This window comes from Colletes latitarsis, chromosome 2 (assembly GCF_051014445.1).
Source record: "Colletes latitarsis isolate SP2378_abdomen chromosome 2, iyColLati1, whole genome shotgun sequence".
NCBI classification, from domain to species: Eukaryota; Metazoa; Arthropoda; class Insecta; order Hymenoptera; family Colletidae; genus Colletes; species Colletes latitarsis.
Genome location: NC_135135.1, coordinates 23,669,813 through 23,685,247, shown reverse-complemented (window position 1 = coordinate 23,685,247; position 15,435 = coordinate 23,669,813). Strand labels below are relative to the sequence as shown.

Genomic DNA, 15,435 nt, shown 5'->3' with positions numbered 1-15,435 from the left:
AATGTTCGAGCAAACGTCTACCATTGTTTCATCGACGAGCCAACTGTTTTGCAATGTCGGTGGTTCTTAGTACTTTGACTGCCGCGTCATCGACGTATGGCTGACAGGACTTTTCACTAATTAATTTTGATAATATATTGAGAATCGACTGTGTTTCTGGAAATCTGTCCCCCACTGTATTGCACGTAGAAATCCCCGCGTTACTGCACGCACCGCCGGGCCCCGTATTTACCAGGTAACTGTGCGTACTGGGCCGTGAGTCAGCCGAGATAAATAAAGATAAGACACGTCGGTGCCGCGGAGAAAGTATCGCGCGGACGATAATGTACAGTTGTAGGTTTAATGAGCGGCTACGTTTCGTATGATTTACAGGAATGGACACGGCTGGACGAGACGGCGGAAAAGGGAGAGGAACCACGCGGCGTGTCGATGATTTACGCGGATCGAGATTAGAGTCGCGGACTACCGTAAACGGGGCCTCGTTCATAAATCCCGGCTTTAGGAACTTTGAATTTCTATTTGTGCGCGGGGAAAATGCCCTCAAGGTCTTTCCATACTCGTTCAAATTCTTTACAAAACAGTGTCTTTCGAATGGCGTTCACCGAGACAAGGGGGAGGCATGGGAAAATATTTTTGGCAGTCAAAAATGTGTATATAACTTATATATAGAAATTTAAAAATTGTAGGAGTATAGATTTGTACTCTTCTTCCTTTCGAAGAATGTGAAAAGAAATGGACGGTCGAGCACTCGTGAGAGAGGCAAGACCTGAGCGTAGCCCTCTGCCGGCCAGTACAATAACTATTCGCTACGCTACGTACGGAATCCTTAATTATTTTTAAACAATTATGAATTTTGGATTCCCTAGAGCCCCGTAAAAAATGTTCGTGGCCAGCCCAGGTGCAAAATTATTAAATTTCAAGTAGTGTTCTTTAGGCAGCGGTCAGCGATCCTCGATCGCGCTTTCGACGGACACTCGTTTCGCCGCGTGAAACGTTGACCGGTGATTTACGAGCCTCGCGATAGCCGGTCCGATGAAGCGCGAGAATTCCCGTTGTAAACCGCGCTCGGCCAATTAGAATACACGTGTACCAGAGGTGGCTCGAATCGCGCCTGTTGATTCGGCGTTCGAATCGCGCTGGGATCGTCGATGCCTCGTTTCCACGCGGATTAAGAATCGTTCGCGTGTAGCCTAATTTACGACGCGGCTTCTCTCTCGCCTCTGTCCGCCACCGAGCGCGCGTTAACCTCGCGGTTAATTAACGATCGCGTTATTTAACGGCGAACGAGGGCCTCGCGTGTGAGAACCGCTCGACGTGGCGCCCCGAGCGTTTTTCGGGGTGTTGTGAAGAATGGCCCGCGATACAGTTATCGATGGCCTTCGTTAATAATCAAGCTGCGCGGAGTTTCACTTTCGATCTGATAAGCCTGCTACTTTGATTAATCACGCTGCTGGAGTACCACTCGAGCCCCGCAAATATGCATCCTAACCGAACGAATTTGCGCCGGGCAGGCTCGGAGGGATGCTGCCATCCGCCATTTTGGTACCAAAGATAGAGAAATAGATCACGTTCGTCACGGAACGGCTCCCTCCATGCTGCGATCCGATCTCGGGAGATCGCGTTTGCGCTCTGGGGCGATCTCGAAGCCTCGCTGTGTGCTTTTGTACCTTATTTTGCACGATTACCTTCCACATTATTTATTCATACGAGTAATGCAATATTAAGATAAATCTTGGACGGAGGCGATTTAGGGAAATAACGGATATTTAGGTGGTTCAATTTATTCAAAAGAGAAAATTGAATTAAATTTGTCTCTCATTTTATATTTAATATAAAATTCCGTATTAAGTAAAAGAACTTTGTTCGTTGAATAAACACGCATTAGATTTGGTTATATCGAATATTTGGAGTGTCGATGGCCGCGCTCGACGAAAGAGCCTGTACATGGTATACAACTGGGCATACCGTAAATCGACGGTGGCTGGCAGACAGCGCGTATCCCACCGAAGACGCTCGATCGCGGTTACACGCGGGGCGTTCCGTGCGACGAGGAGCGAGAAAAGCCCCATGAATTATTTAAGATCGCTGAGCCACGGTGCGCCAGTGTTATTTTAATTCGTTGGGGTATTTTCATATTCCAACGGGCGCTACGCTGACGAGGCCCGCGCATGGACGTCCGTCTTCGATCGCCGATGAATAGACATTGTTCGTCCTCTCCTCGTCGCGCCAGACGCGGATGATCGCCCGGTTCGCCTCGAGTGGCAACCGGAAGCCGGCTCTCTTCGTAGAAGAACGATCGTTGGAAACGGAGAAAGCGAGAAAGAGAGAAAGAAAGAACCGAGAGCCGAGCGCCGAAGGGTAGGAGCGAACAGGAGAGGGGAAAAAATGGCGAGGAGTGGAAAAGTAGTGGGCGGTTCGGGACGGTTTCGTATTCATGACCAGTCAAAACAATCGTGTCAAAGAGAACGTTCTGCTACTCGTGAATGGGATAGCCAAACAGCATTTGTAAAACATTACGCTCGTACGATCCGATCGAGCCTCGAACGGTGGATCTGTGTGTGGAACGAGGTGCGCGAGTCTCGAGTGCCTCGGTCGAGCATACGTCCGGCAATCCCGTTTAACCATGAATCGACCATATACGTTCATTCCGCGCCTGTGTTTGCACATTCTAATCTAGCGCGCTTCGTATTATCGCACTCGATTTCATTTTCACATTTTTACATCGATCCAAAAGCATTATTCTCCCTCTAGTTAGTAGACTCTCGCTTTTGGTGGATTAATCCTTCTAAAAAATGGAACGAGAAATCCTGCACAGCCACTACTCGTGGCTCATACGGAACGTCCACTTGTCGGCGCCATGTAACGGAGGAGACTTTCGTGCAATAATCGAGGGATTATTGTACTCGCTGCATTGCAAGACCAAGCACTGCACGTTCGATGGAGTAAACTAATAACAGAAGTATGTAGGGACCTGTACCTATTTTAAATAAATCTCTATAAAATTTTATTTTCCTTTCCCTTACTTATTAACTTCTTCTTGTACTAAAATAACCGTCCATGTAGTACACGGCTTTACGAGGAATCCGTAAAGTGGTATACGCACCCTTCGAACGCAAATAGATTACCCGAGCCTGGTCTATAAGTTTAAAGCCTATCCAGCAGGTGTCATCCGATATTCTTTGCAAAAAGCAAGACCGTGAAGGATGACAAGGAGTGATGCCTAACCGTGTCCAGGAATCTCATTTAACTCGTTAAGCTATGCCCTCCGGCTTCCGGCAAGTTACGGTTCAAACCTTTGACCAGTTTCGACATCCCTCGGTGAGCACGACGTCCATAACAACACTCTTTCTGCTAGTTTAATTTTTTGCCCGCTATACGTTATCTGCATAATTGGGTCCGTGGCTCGCTAATTATCGAAAATAAATAAATAATCGTTATCTCCGTTGGGCAGATCGAATCGAGTTGGCTCCAATCAGTCGTTGGTCATTCAATTACGGTCGCGTCCGGCAGCACGCGGCGATACCTCTCGGATTATGCATCGCGCCGTTCCGCATAAAAATCATTTACTCGCTCGTTAAAAGATCGAACGGCATCGGGAAGGCGTTCCGGCGCGGACAGCCGGAGGAAGATTTAAGGGCCTCGTAAAACACAAAAGGAGGATTTTCGCGCGAGGTTCTCGAGTTTCCGTTTTTCGAGGCTGGCCTTTTTCGTTCCCGAGGCGTTCGCCGCCACTTAGGGGGACGCAGGATGAATAACCCGCGCGAATCTACCTGCACGACGGCCACGATGGTGTCGCGTGACGCTTTATTCCCGGTCTCGTGTTTCCCCGGCGACGTTTAATCGATCCTGACACGATGGATAACGAAATCCGGCAAGATCACGGCCGTCGTGGCTAGCGCGAGGTACGAGACGCGGTTCAACCTCGGTAAATAGAACCTCTATGATTGCAGGAGTGCACCGCGACAAGCGGAAGGGATGGTTTACTTAGCGACGAGCAAATTTCGAGGCGGAAGTAACAGGTAGCGTACGGACGAGAGGATGACTCCCGAGGGAACCACCGTCGAAATTCTACGATAATTCTTCGCGGGTTGCCACCGGCGAGGGAGGGAAACGAAATTTGTCGCTCCGATTGTTTGCGAGCGGAAATAGGAAATAGAGACGGTTACACGATCCATTAGCGACCCGAGCCATTTGAACTTTCGGATTATCGATGAACTCAAATATAATAATATGGAAATAACGTGTGATTAAACTGTAATCCGTTGGATGAAGCCTTTATCTACGAGCCACGATAAGCCAAGTCGATACTCTCCCGCTTTTGTTGAGCCGGGTTCTTCGGTGAATCGATTGTCCCGATAATCGCGCGAGTCTCGAAGCTCGCGAGGCTTTTCAGCTCGAAATTCCAGCGCGATCCAGCGACGCGGGTGAATTTATGCGCGCGATCCGACGCGGACGGGCGCGTAGCGAATTTCGTCTCGAGCGACGGCGATTCGTCTGAAAATAGAATGCCGGGCGCGTGGCTTCCCTCCCACGTACATCCGTGGAATCGATTCCAGGGCGAGAAAAATGAACCGATCCGTTGTTCTAGCGTTCTCTTTCGCTCGCTTCCGGTCTTAACGATATCTCGTGAAATATATCGAGGGGCCTCGCGTTGCTCGGCTCGCCGCTGTTATCTGCAGTCGCTCTCTCCCCGACACGCTGTAAATTCTACTATCGTCCACATAAATAAAATGCTGCTGGAGACTATTTGACGCGCGTGGTTGTAGTATCCGCGCAATAAGGCCAGCGCGAGACTCTCGGGGAGTGTTAATGGATAGAATGGAGGTCGTAGATAAACTGTTTACCGGAAGTCGGGTATCCTTTCCAGCCCAGAGCGTTCCCCGTTGGTCGATGTCGAAACGAAATCGAAGATACAAGAGAATTCGGAACAAGAATCGACGGTTTTCATCATTGGATTTTTGAAGGGCGATATTAATTTCATTCGTATCGTGAGCATCACTGAACGGCAGAGCTATGATTATAATTATTATCGAATATTTCGTCCTGTCTTGGGACGTTTAATGATCGAGTACTTGTGAGAGAGACGGGTCGAGCGCAGCCCTCTGTTGGCGAGTGCGGGAACTGTCGCCCTATTGTTTCATTAACGAACGTGAGCCTTTCATACAAGTAGAATCTCAAAGCTAAATGTGTCTAACTATCGTTTAAGGCAAATATCGGTAAAGTAGCAAGGCAAATATAAATATTACGTGTTTCTAGCTTTAATTAAGAGCGCAGAATTAGTCTCGTGCCCTCATAATCCCAAAGAAGAGGATGTATTATGGAAGCCCGAACCAAGAGAGTCCCGGAGCGTCTGATACTCGAGTTCCTCCGGATAAATGCAAAGCAAACGGCTCGGAGAGGATTAAAGAGGCGACTCGGAAAATAATCGGAAAAAGAAAATTCCGGCGAACGTATTGTAACTACATGGTCGAGCCGGGGGATACGGCGAGCTTATCTTGGTCGGACACGGAGTGGCTCGAAATCTATTTGTTGGATTAACGGAGTGAGACCGCTCGGTATCGGCTCCACGGGCATGGTCCGTTTCACGCTCGGCGCGAAGGACGCTGGGAATCAATTATCGACGTCCCGGTGGTACTTTTCTCTCGGTGTTCCGGCCGGCGATAAGCCGCCCGTGTATCAATTAGAATGATACTCTGCTGCGGACTGCGAGCCGGCCACAAATCAGCTCGGAAACGACGAAACGGCCGGCTGCGAAGCGCGAACGATCGTAATAATTAAGAACGGGTCATTCCGCGTCAAATCGATTACGTTCGCCCCGGTAGATGTATCGCGGACTCTTTGAAATTGAACCATAACGTACGGTAACGTAATAGGCCCCATTTATATAAACGGAACCAATTATTCTCTCGTAAAGATTTTTATTTTTTACCTACTTAAAGCTGGAGACCGAGCAAGAAACTCGTAAACCGTTTCGTTTATTAACGATATATTTAACCGGTAGTTTCTAAATGTTACGCAAGGTTTGCAACAAGAGTTCTAAGGCTAATCGTAGAATCATTCTCTGTTCGGGGGGAGAGGATGATTCTTGGACCCTTAGCTAACTAGAGTCCATTCTGATTCAGTATTCTGACTCATAGCTCGTATCTTGTTTACAATATTAGTAAGTAGGAGGCTAGTCCTTTAACAAAAATGCGTCGTTTTTGTGTTCGTGGCAACTATGCCAAGATTTATGGGTCTCGCCTCAATTTCTGTACAGAATAGGGTTACAGGAAATAAATATTTGCTCGCACCGAGCAGCAGCGCGTCTAATAATTTTTATCAAGGAACAAGCATTTATACAAATCATTTTAATTAAGAACGCAACCGGCCGCGGAACGTTGTTCGAGCGGCTTCCAATTAACTCCGGTAATTTATGCAGATTCGAGTGGAATACCTCGAGTGGCTCGGCCCGTCACCCGAGACGTCTGAATTAAAGGAATCCGAGGCGCGCGTTCCTCGTATTGTATTTGTTGGATCAACGATCGCTAATTTAATTCCATATCAACCGAGGGTACTAATGGTTGACGCTTTCGACGAAAAATACCTCTGGCAATAATTAAAAAAACCCCCGTTAAAAGAACGACCGGACCAGCGAGGATCTAACTACCGGTACCTCGCGCCTCTATCTCTGGCCTAACTCTCTCATGCTGGTAGTTTCACTCCGGTCGATACACAGCCAGTGGAATCAATTATCGGCGTTTTCCATCTCTCGGTCGAGGCCGTGGCAGTTGGAGGAGCCTGAATTCGATGCCGGAGCTGGATTAAGGGTATACCAGGGATCAGCGAGCTGAACGTACGAGAGGAACCACTTAGATCTGACGCGAGGCCCAGCGGGATACGACGCGATGTCCTGGACAGCCTGGGAGTGTCTAGAGAGCGTCGGTAGGATCGAGCGACCGTGAATCGGGAACGGAGACCGATCGAGCCGGTCGAACAGCGACCGAGAGAGACGGCCAGAGAAATGGAAAAGGGCTAAAAAAAGACGACGCTGGGTCGGAGAGAGGCCACTGGAAGAGAGAGAGAGAGAGAAAGAGAAGGAGAGAGTAGGCCCATGGGTACTACGTACGCGGACCCATGTACCTTGTATGCCACACGCTGAGTGACTTATGACGACCGATACGCCAGCGGTTCTCATCCCGACGATCGCCACGAACGCGAACGAAAACCGGTTGTTAAGCAAATAGCGGGGCCGTCGCGTGTTCCCCGAAACCAATCTCACCGGTGATTTTTATGCAGCTTGGGATGCCAGCGCCGCGGAACCGTTTTGCGTATTTAACCCTCGGGCCAGCGATGGGCAGATTTTTCTTCGAATAATCGACGATCACCGCTCTCCGGATCGATTTATTCGCAACAGTCATTTTCGAGAACCTGTTGCTCGACGCGAAACACAGTTTGTAATTTTTATTGAACGAACAATCCGCTGTCTCCCTAAACTATTTCGCTTAGATAATAAACCTCGCGAAAGAATGATAATATTGGTAAAAGAGAAAACAAGAATCAATTGCAGAACGTTTGACGTTCCAGACGATCGGGAAGTGGCGAACGATCGCTAGAGACGGCGATTCCGTAGGATAGGATCCGAGGAGGTGAAACCTGGCGGAACGAGAGCACGGGAGAGAGTAGCGAACACGTCCAGCGCGACCAGTTGATAGCCAAAAAAGGGTTGGAAATTGACTCGACCGTTTTTATCGTCGTTGCGTAAACAGCGTCGAGCGGTTGTATCGGTATTAGTCATTTTCCAATTACGCTCGATAGGCTGCAGTCGGAGAACGTTCACTCTGCCCTTCTCGATTCGCGGCGTTGCGACACGCTGTGGCAGCCTAACGAGTCCGAGTCCTCCCGCGGTGTTCTTAAATTTCAACGACTCTGCATGCGGGTTCAAGACGGAAGCGACGATAACGAAATTTCCTCGCTTCCCGTGGCGTTACCCCCATCGTTGCACGAGAACCGCGCTCCTCTCGCATCGATCGACAATTTTTAACCCCCAACGTGCCAGGCTGGAAATATTTATTCGTTGTCGTTTGTGAAGAGTGGACGGGGGGTTCTATGGTTCGAAATTGTAATAAATTAATGTCGAATACCTAATAACTGACATTACAGATTTTATTATAGACGTTGCGATGGTTTTTACGAACGATACAACGCTAGGGCTTATTGAACAGGAAGAGAATAAAAATGGACGATCGAAAGATTGGTGCGTCGATCGCAGCAGTGCCGCACTCGGATGGCGGGATGCAACCGCTTCAACCCACAGCAAACACGTATATTAAGACCAGTCCTCTAATTAGTTGCCGTAAGCAGAGTGTTCTTTAATTCATATCATCGAAAAAGCATTATACCGACGGTTTCGATGAGCCTGTTTCGATCCTGTTATATAGCTTCTGATAGATGCGAGTGTTTTATAGTTACTGTATTAATACCAAGATCTGATTGCGGCTCAAGAGCGTCGTCATATTTGTTTATCGTACTGTGGATTTTACGACTGCAGAATCGATCGTCGCATGAAAATTATAATAAAAATCTGACATTCACCGTCCGAAGCGAAATAAAAAAGAAATGGGTAATCGAGCTGGTAGAAAATAATGAAGGATCGAGGATACTACCCCGAAGTACTCGCGATTTGACAGGAAGCCAGGAAGCTTCGAATGCGAGGCGACCGAGAGAGCATCGAAAAATAAATCGCGCGATACACAGACAGGTGATTTAGTGGCGATAATTCCAGGGAAACGATCGGATTAACGCCGCCGAATCGTTGGATTTATCGGTTGACCGAGGGAATTTATTGGCCACGCTTCGATGGCGGGATCCTTTCCTACGAGGCGCGGCGGTACGCGTAGATGTCGTTAATTAAAGAAGATTATATCCGCGTTTTTCGATTATTGTGATAGGGTCTTGATAGACGCGTGGAAATATAACAGACACGCCCATCGTGGCTCGATACGCGCGTCGGCCATCATTGTGGCCGAGTCGAAAGGTCTGCAATTTATGCGTGTATCTACCTGGGCTAGCGCGAACTGGTGCCCGTTTATCGATTTTGTAGACGGTGCGCGGCTTATCTTCGTACACGACTTAATTGGGCGACGAACGCCGAGGTTTTGCCTCTCGTGTATTTGGCCGGGTTACAAGATCGTTTGGATTTTTCAGCTGGAGCTCGATCTCAATCGTTTTTTATACGGACAATACCTGGACGACTGCAGAGGTAATGCACTGATCTATGGATTTTCAATATTTCTCTAACGGTAACGAAGTTTTAAAGTAACGAAGTTTTTTTGTTAACGGGGTACATAGAACGATGTAATACACCTCCAAAGTCGGATGAAAAGAAGACTATAAATCAGAATAAAACAATTTTTTTAATTCGACAAGAAAAAATAGAAGAAGTAATTGTTTGTATTCGCCTCTGAAGTTATTCCCAGATTTTGTATTTCATAGAACGATTTACCAACAGAAGGGAAAGAAAGGCTTTCTCCTATTGGACGGAGCGTCTACCTAGTGACAACATGGCGACCATCCGACGTAGCGCGAAATTTGAACGGAACGAGTCTAAGTTTAATTGTCTTCTCGGTTGTTTCTTTAAAAAACTGGGGGGCAGCATCCTCTTTCCTGGTAATATTTTGCATTCCCAAGGGTCAACCGAGACCTCGCGTGCCTCGGTGGCTCGTACGATATTCGAGGTTCGATTTACTGCACTATGAAACCCGAGACACGCCTTTTGAGCGCATGTTCATTAGTCATCTCCTTCGGGATCAGACGATCTCAAGTTTGCAAGTATAATAAACGCGAACCGCCTCGACAATAAAGTTTGATAATTATGGACTCGAGGGTTCGAAGCCCCTGAAATTTTCGCGGGCGCGGCCATCGTTCGGTTATCCGTCGACGAAAGTTTGGGTCGATCATTCCCCGATCGCGATCCCGTGTCTCGTTCGCAGCTTTTCGTCAACTTAATCCCCAAAGTCCTACGCTCGCGGTCGCGCACCGGGACAAGTAATCTCGTTAACCGATCGTTCCCTCGGGATAAGGTACCACAGGTACACGCTGTTTCGGAGGACGAGGAACACGTGGGCGTACGATAAACATCTACAAGCAAACTTCCAGATTCCCCGATCTCTCGGGGCTGGTAAAGATTCTGGAATGTTGAATCTCCGTCGACGTTAGACACCATTGTGTCCCTGGGAACAAATCGAGAACTGTCCCCAATCTCTCGCCGATCGCCATTTTCTTCTCGCCTGGCACCCTCGCCAACCCTACTCGATCGGTAGAGATCGACGAGATCTTATCCACGTACAACGTGGCATCTCAAACCTTTTCACGCGTGGATGACATCGTCGAGGTGTCCTAGGTTTGAAAAATCCATATCAAATGGCGGTAGCTCGTTTCCTAATTTAGGGAGGGGGGGCCAGGATAGCTTCGAGGATTTTTCTCTGCTCGCGTGAAGTAAGTTGCTTGACGTTGGCGTATTCCCTCGGCGATTATTCGCACCTGCGAATTTCCGGGGCGGAGATAGCCGCACGTTAGGCTCTGGCTTGTCGCCAGCTCGCGGACTCGAAAGCCTTGGAACGATTTCTTCGTAATGGAAGGGCGTCGTCGACCGATCGACCGTGGCTGATTAAGCCTCGAACGGTCGCGTCCACGAGGCCAGGCGTCGGTCCGCTCGACCGCAATGTGGGAGGAAAATGCGTAACCGTGTAAAACTCGTCCGCGATGGTTCGTCCGGGTGGGGGATCGGGTTACCAGGGGGCGCGGAGGGCTGGCACTTTCCAGGGCACTTGTGGTTCTTCGTTCACACCTCGACCCTCCCTGGTAACCGTGTGGCGAGAGAACTCTCGAAGATACGAAGAGCGCGCTGCCAGCCTGTGCACGACAGACAGAGAGAGAACGGGAGAGCAACGAGAGAGGCGGGGGGAAGAACGAGAGAGAAAAGAATGAGAATTTATTGCACCCAATGGCGTAGGCCGTGACACAATCCACCGTACACGCTCGGTTGCACGCTCGTTGTTGCAACTACAGCCTACTAAAGATCTTTAAACGATCTTTAAACTTACCCCTCAGGTATTATTACGATCTCGGTACAGTAGTGATTCTTAAGACGAACTCTGTACGTATGGGGGTTCGTTTTAAGAGTCGCTACTGTATATCCTGTGATTTAAATCGTTTACGTGAAGTAAGAACAAATAACTAAGTAATGTTTGACTCGCGGTTTTCGGACGATCGAGCAGCACTGGACGGCGAAGAGAGAAAAAGGTAAATGGAAAATGGAAAGTAGCGAGGCGAGTCGAGGACGAACAGGACGAATTTATGGCGTAGGACGGTCTGGCGCGAATCTCGAAATTCAAACGGCATCGTTCGTATTGTTTCTGTAACGAGGCTCGCTGTCGACGCATATAAACGATTTCGTTGCGACAGCCTCAGGAAACATCGATCGACAGTGAGGCGTGTGTCCGCCGGTTTCGAGAGTCCGCGAAGGGGCGAGAGAGGAAGAGAGAGGGAGTTCGTTGCCCCTTGGCGTCTCAATGTTTGCAAATGGACGGGGGGGGGGGGGGGGGGACGGATATACATATTTTCAGCGATTTCTGCCGCCTTTTCTGGATATTTTCCCACCAACTCCGTCCGCGCCGCAGACCAAAGCGAACCTTTCGTTCTTGGAACTCTGAAACTCTAATTGCTCGTGTTTTCAGGCTCCTGTTTTATTTATTTATTTAGTTCGAACGTTCGTTGTGGAGTTACGGGATCGACGGAGCGTCTCGATTATAACTCGGGGCCGGGAATATTAACGCGGGACAAGTTTATAAAATTTAGCGTTAAAGTTTCGTTACACCCTCGTGGAACAATGGAACATCTAACGCTTACAGACGTCGTAATTTACGATAACAAAGTGCAAGGAAGTCGTAAGTTTTCAACGCTCGTGCAGAGTCGCGGTAATTGTTCCTACCCGCGTTGTTATTTGCGTTTGGATTGAGTGTCTCCGCATGACTAAATGGGACTAAATACCACCTCGCAAAGAGAATATGAATTATACCATAGCGAAAGTTATACCAGAATTTATGGCCGACGTACCGGTGCCTCCGAGGTACATACGTTTGAACACGGTTTCGTATAATGACTCGTTGAAGTAACAATTGGTAACCGATGTTTGTCGTTGCTGTGTATCAAGCACGCCTCTGGCTTTGCTAATTTACGGCTGGCAAAGTAATACAAGCGGTACATTTTCTCTCTGGCTTTGGAAAGTCGAGAAACAACGGTCTATCGGGAAGATTTGCGCTCGATTATTGAATTCTCGAAACAGCCTGTTCCCCCGTTAACCAAATCGATGGTAATCGGCCGTGGAGGATGGGGACAGAAGCGCAAAGTGTTCAGGAGCGTAAAAGGAGCGCATCGAAAAGCAAACAACGCGATTCACCGAGGAAGATTCGAGCGTAGTCGTCAGTCACGGCAAACTTCTCGTGACGAGCGCGAAGCGGACGGCGCTCGAGAATCGATGACCCCGGGCGACGGGACAGCAGAGAACAGAGGTTAGAGCTCGTACGAAGAAGAGACGACGCCGGGAAGTAGCAGTCCGATGGAAAAGGAGCCGCCGTGGGCTAAGTGAAATGGCGCGTGCCCGGTGGATTTTACGCCGCGTTAGTTACGGATCCCCTCTCCCTCTGTCGCTCCACCTCGCCCAACCATTCTTCCTTTTCTCTCGTGCAAGGTAATTGTACCTCCGGTAGACGCTACAGACCGACGCTGATAATATATAGTTTTCAGCATAATCGTAAAAATTAATTTGATTTATTTTTAAATCGCCTGGAATAACCTCAGCGGTAGCTTCTAACTGGCAAGTCCTCTACTCCACTTCGCGGCGAGTATACTCGTCAAAAACAGTGAACTTTTCCTAATAAGTTTCGCGAGTGTCGATTTATCGAGACAGTACGTTCGTGCCTAACCGCAATAAATGCGACGTTTTGCACAAATAGACATCGAGCAACGTAAAACGTAACGCTTAAATTAACAAGTACACTGGTACCGACCGTGTCTAACCGCAATGAATGCGACAATCCTTCGGACGGACATAAATCAGACGCGTAACGCGAGAAACTATTATTCTATGTTTCAACACCGACCATTTGCAGCCGAAACGAACCACCGCGAGCATTCTTTACGTACGAACGAAAGGCTTTACAGATTGCTTAATACAAAATAATCCTCGAAGAGTAATTGCACGGTTCGAGCGAAATAGATAGCGTCGGAGCAGAATGATTACGAAGTTTACTCCGCAGTTGCGTGGTAAAGACGCAACTTATGATTAATGGCCGAGTAATGCTTGCTTACCTTAATACAGAAGGACGTTGATTAACCGACGTAACGTAGACCGAAGCAGGCTAGATCGAGGTCCACCGGATAATCGAGACCTGAGGAGCAATGATTAATATCATATTTTGCGTACGGAGAGACGAGCAAAAGCGTGCACGCTTTATTAATTATTCTAAAAGTAATGACATACAAGGTATTAAAAGAATATCCATTCAGCATCCATGGAGCATGGAACATTCAGACGTCTGCTTAGCATGGTGTCTAGTACACAGATTTTGAATGGCTCTTGTTAACACTCTGTGTGCCAAAGAATATTTAAATTGTATATAAATTATACTCAGTCTTGCACAAGGAACGTACACTTTATATTACCACTATATTCTTGAAAATTTAAATTTTGTCTTAAATAGAATGAAAATTTGGATCGAGCCGAAATTCGATTCGATCAAAGTGTTCGAAAATTTGACGTTTCTGCCGCGATTTGTTTCAAGGCGGGGGATAAGTTTTACAGGAACCCGAGGGACGAAATTTGTATCAACTCGAAGGACATTACCGTACAATCTTCCATCCGCGGGCTTGGTCGCGCGCGATAAATCTCTCGGGAGGGCTCGTCGAGCGAAAGAAATCTTTTCGGTCTCGGAACTGGCGGCGGCGTCCGCGGGTGGCAGAGAGTACGGTCGGAGGGGGGAATTAATTTATCATTCAGCGAAAAATATAACCGAGTGCCACGGGTTCCGTGGCGTACAATTTAAAAAGCCCTCACCATAAATCGCGCAGTCTCATTTACAGCCGGGTACCGCAGCCACGAGGATATAACGCGTATAAGGAAAAAAGCAGCGCGGAGAAACGGGAAGTGGAGGGGGCGAGGAGCCCGGAGCCGGGCCGGTTCAATGCGCGCAAAGAGGAAACGTTCTGAAAATTTCTTCTGTGATATTGCGCGCAGCTCGCCGTAACGAGCTCAAGGTTGGTAACGACGCCTTGTTACCTTTGTATCAACTCGAAAATTAAATTCCCCGCACTTGGGCTGCTTAAAGCGGCTTCCGCGGAGCCGGCTGGGCGAATTGCGCCCTCGAATTCACAAATGGCTGCCTCGGCTCTTCCGGCGGAGACGATTTACGGCTACGCGATCGACGTAAGCCGCGAATCAACAGTTTGTCTAGTTCAATAACCGGCTAAACTCGTTACGAAAAAATTACCTAATTTTCCAAAAGCGTATTGAAGTTTCTAAAGTCAACTCTCGTGTCCCAGTGAGTGACCCCAACTATTTCAATACTCACAGGCGTATAAAGATTAAGACTACAATTTCGGAAAAATTCCTTTCGCTTGTCAAGGGGTGGGTAAATTTACGTGCAAAATTTGAAGTCGATACATTGGATAGTTTCCGGTCAAGAATATGTAGAAAATCGAGGATCGAGATGCGGATATTTCGATCGGGAAAAATGGTATTCGGGTGCACCCTGGGCGCGAATCGCGAAAGAAAGCTAAGAGATCGCAAGGTGAAAGGGTAGAGAAAGACGAACTGTTTTATTATTTTATTGCGGCACCGCGAACGCTGCTCGCTGAGCTACGAGACAATGAAGCGCGTGACGGGCATATAAATAATGCCAATTTATCCTCGGTTACGAGATACCTATCGCTTGCGTGGCAGCTACCAAGCACGACGGGGTACCCCGTCGCTGGACAGGACACGATCGGACCACGGAACAATCCTCTGGATCCGATGCTGGATCCGGTATACGTATAAAATGGACGCTGGCTGGAATATTCGCTCCGGTACACGCTGCGCCTGCTTATTTTCTGCTCGTTTTGCTACGAGGCTCCTTTCCTCCTTTTGGTGGCTGATACATTAATTCAATCAGGGTTCTTGATATCGGCGACGTCCAGACTTTCGTGGCTCGTTAAGGAACGCGAACGATCGTTTTGCGAAGATTCTATCGCGTAACAATTTGCTCGGCCGAACGACGAGAATCTAACTATTCACAGAAACGTGTTTGACGTCTTTCGGTAGTGTAAAATGAAGTTTATTGGATCGATCTGGATCCCACGGAGAGAAAACAAGCACGATAATATACGACGTTGCACGTGTAATTAAACGGGTAATTAAAT

General features: G+C 48.1%; 1 protein-coding gene across 4 annotated transcripts in view; it reads right to left on the bottom strand.

Moving 5' to 3' along the window:
- Window positions 1-15,435, bottom strand: part of Fz2 (frizzled 2) — a 129,275-nt gene that overhangs the window by 53,492 nt on the left and 60,348 nt on the right. For 3 of the 4 annotated variants that reach the window (XM_076777523.1, XM_076777531.1, XM_076777568.1), the window contains one exon: window positions 13,348-13,427. The exons of the other annotated variant lie outside the window; for it this stretch is intronic. The gene's annotated coding sequence lies outside the window, so the exon portion shown is untranslated. The remainder of the gene's footprint in view (window positions 1-13,347; window positions 13,428-15,435) is intronic. 4 annotated transcript variants of the gene reach the window in all.